We start from the raw sequence: 3,516 nt of genomic DNA on the forward strand, positions 1-3,516 counted from the left end.
CACTGTGTATACACTGTGTGTCGCTGTTTGTCGCTGTCACTGTGTGTGTCACTGTGTGTGTGTACACTGTGTGTATATATACACTGTGTGTGTACCCTGTGTGTGTACACTTTGTGTATATACAGTGTACCCTGTGTGTACACTGTGTATATACTGTATGTACACTGTGTGTACAGTGTATGCACACTGTGTTTGTACACTGTGTGTGTACACTGTGTGTGTACACTGTGTATACTGTGTGTACACTGTGTGTGTGTACACTGTGTGTACACTGTGTATACTGTGTGTGTGTACACTGTGTGTGTGTACACTGTGTGTGTGTACTCTGTGTGTGTACACTGTTTGTGTCCGCATTGAACCAAACCCCCGGCAAGGCCATCTACTTAATGACGAGAGAAAATTCACACGAAATGTCCTTTTCAATGAAGTCTTCCAGATGTAAATTGATACAAGCTTTTAATGAAGAAATAAACTCATCTAATTCAAAACACAACACAATTCAAAGATGCTTCATTTTAAAACTTCAAAATGGAGCATGGGGTGCTTGCGTGAATGCGTCCTTCGTGTGCAAATGTTGTGACTTTCCTGGCCTGAAGGCCGTCAATGTGTTGGACCCCAACAGCAGTGGGGTTTGCTTCAACCGATAGGTACAAACATCCAGCCGTCAATCAGCAAGGAGCATTTCTAGTCCCAGTTAGACAAACTCTACGTCAACACGTAAGACAAAACTACAATTCGTGTTGTAGAGAATGTACCTCCTCCTATGCGTGTAACTTTCAAGTGGTATGCCTTGCAACTGATGAATGATCCGAGCGTGCTCCCTATTTCAAAGCCAATGAGTTGCTCCAGAGGCAGACGCTTCGTGAAACACAAAAGTACCCTTTGACCTGTATCACAAGAACAACGGGTCTCACCCGAGTTCTCTGTACAGGTTACTTCCAAAACACACACACACACTTTGTCCTAACTTCACTTATTCAATGTTTGACCCTCAGACAAAATGTTACATTTACGCACACAATCAGACAAGTATTCATTCTAAATAATTGACGGGCATATTAACATTGAATTACTGCAGCGAAATTCACTGCATCACGTTAAATCGTATTAACAAGAAGTTATTTTACAAATACGCACCGTCTACTTAACCGTGTATGTACACCGTACTATTGTTGCGTCATTCAAAACGAGTAGGCCGTTGCATGCTGGCGTCTGGGTCAAAATGTAGCAAATTTAAAACATTACGCTACAAATAATAGATGACGGCGCTTCGATGGCAACACAAGCAATCGTCATCAGGTGGGACAAGCACAGCAGCAATAAGAGGAAACTGCTGGAGTAGGCGCCTACTACTTCAGCAGTTTCTCTTGCTGTGGTTGTCCCACCTGATGACGATTGTGCGTGTTGTGATCTAAACGCCGTGGTCTGTTATGTTTCTACCCACGTGGTGACTTTACCGAAATAACTAGAGACTGTGGATTCCTGCAGTCACAAAAGCTTCGAATCAAGATTGTCAACAAACTACACAACTGAGATGACGCATCAATCATCCCCCCCTACTGACAGGCTCTTGTCCACATGCAGGCCGGTGCAGGGCCACCACCCTGTGCCACACAGGGACAGCTGCTACTTGGGGATGCTCTTCGAGAGTTTCAGACGAGATACAAAACTCCGAGTTGCCGAGGCGATTAAGTAAGCACCATGTAAAAGCAATTATCATTAGAACATCGTGAATGCTTGGGAGCTTATTGGTTCTCGCTCCTGGTGAGAGATCGACCCAACCCACAGGTCCACAAAGACTGGCCGCTCTTACTCTGCAAGTTGAACCTAGGAGCTGAGTGTTCAACTTCACATTCTTGTCATTAAAGGCCTCTGACAAAGGTGCATCTATTGGAGCGACATCGTCTCTGGCTTACACATCTACCGGGTCTCCACTTGACTTTGGATTGTCTCGGAGGAAGTCCACCCACACCTCCACTTCCACAAACTGCTGGGAGTTGCCTCACTCTGACTCAGAATTCTCCTCCTGCTTTACGTTGCCTCCATCGATGTGAAGGTCCCATTTTGGAGTTGAATCTTCATCTTCACATTTCACCTTCACTTCTTCGCTTTTCACCATCACTTCTTCCCTCTTCAACATCACCTCTTCATATTTCACCTCGATACCTTTAAAAGTGTCCACGCTGGGATTTTCTTCCGGTTCGTGTTTCATGAGGGATGGGCTCATTGCGGCACTTTGACTTTCACAAGCCGATTTCAGACTCCACTCCTTGCGGATCTTCCGATGCTTCTGTGTTCTCTGGTGTACTTGAAGATTTTATGAATGTGCAAACACCTTCTTGCAGAGTGCACCTGAAGGGTTTCTGTCCTGTGTGTGTCCTCTGGTGTACTTTAAGATGTGATGACTGTGCAAACATCATCCCGCACAAAATGCACTTGAAGGGTTTCTCTCCCGTGTGTGTTCTCTGGTGTTTTTTAACAACAGATGACCGTAAAAACGCCTTCCCACACACAGTGCACTTGAAGGGTTTCTCTCCCGTGTGTGTACTCTGGTGTCTTTGCAGATTTGATGAATGTGCAAATGCCTTTACACACACACTGCACTTGAAGGGTTTCTCTCCCGTGTGTGTTCTCTGGTGTAGTTGAAGATGTGATGACTGTGCAAACGCCTTCCCGCACATTGTGCACTTGAAGGGTTTCTCTCCTGTGTGTGTTCTCTGGTGTTTTTTAACAACAGATGACCGTAAAAACGCCTTCCCACACACAGTACACTTGAAGGGTTTCTCTCCTGTGTGAGTTCTCTTGTGCCGTGTGAAATCTCCAGTTCGATCCGTGCTGTATGCACACCGGTCGCATTGTTGCCTTGTCCTACCGAGCTGCGCTGAATGCATTTGCTCCATCAGACCAATTCTGCAGAGGAAGCGTCAGAGGAAGCGTCAGCTGCAGACAGAAAAAAATAATATCCACACCATCTACACGACCGTATCGAGGCAGAGAGGAATGCATATATATTGTCACATGTGACTTACACGTCTATACTTATTCATATATTCATAATGTAGTAAAAACGTTTCCCAAATTCATCACACAGGCTGTAATGGCACACAATGAGAGGGCAAATGGTTATAAACATGCCTGGAAGCCCTCGTATCTTCAAAATGAATGTTCACCCAAAACTCCGAGCACACAATTTCGGCTGACTGGCTACAAAAGGAATATTTATGAGAGCTAAATTCAGCTGACCTAGCAAAGGGTGTTGAAAATAATACTATTTGTGTTATGCAGAAATTCATAAATTAATGTTCAATCGCAACTTAGAGGTGTGAATCCAGGCTCAGATGTCCTTAAATGCTGGGATGAACAGTTCCGACTTCAGCTGAATGTGTGTGCTGTGTTCACGTCCTGTTTCCATTCTTACAAAGAGTGCCAGAGGAAAACAAAAATAAACTATTGTTTTGATATAACTTCCGTGTTCAACAGAGTTAATAGATCTTCTTTGGTTCTTTTGGTAAAGTC

The 3,516-nt window shown here is 44.3% G+C and overlaps 1 long non-coding RNA gene across 1 annotated transcript in view; it reads right to left on the bottom strand.

Moving 5' to 3' along the window:
* Positions 1 to 788: 788 nt before the first annotated feature.
* Positions 789 to 3,516, bottom strand: part of LOC142917141 (uncharacterized) — a 3,956-nt gene continuing 1,228 nt past the window's right edge. Inside the window, exon 3 of the long non-coding RNA XR_012936879.1 lies at positions 789 to 2,910. This is a non-coding gene — a long non-coding RNA (uncharacterized LOC142917141). The remainder of the gene's footprint in view (positions 2,911 to 3,516) is intronic.

The sequence above is a fragment of the Petromyzon marinus genome, unplaced genomic scaffold, assembly GCF_048934315.1.
Source record: "Petromyzon marinus isolate PM22_M1 ecotype Great Lakes invasive population unplaced genomic scaffold, UKy_Petmar_22M1.pri1.0 PM_G_Scaffold_43, whole genome shotgun sequence".
Taxonomy (NCBI): domain Eukaryota; kingdom Metazoa; phylum Chordata; class Hyperoartia; order Petromyzontiformes; family Petromyzontidae; genus Petromyzon; species Petromyzon marinus.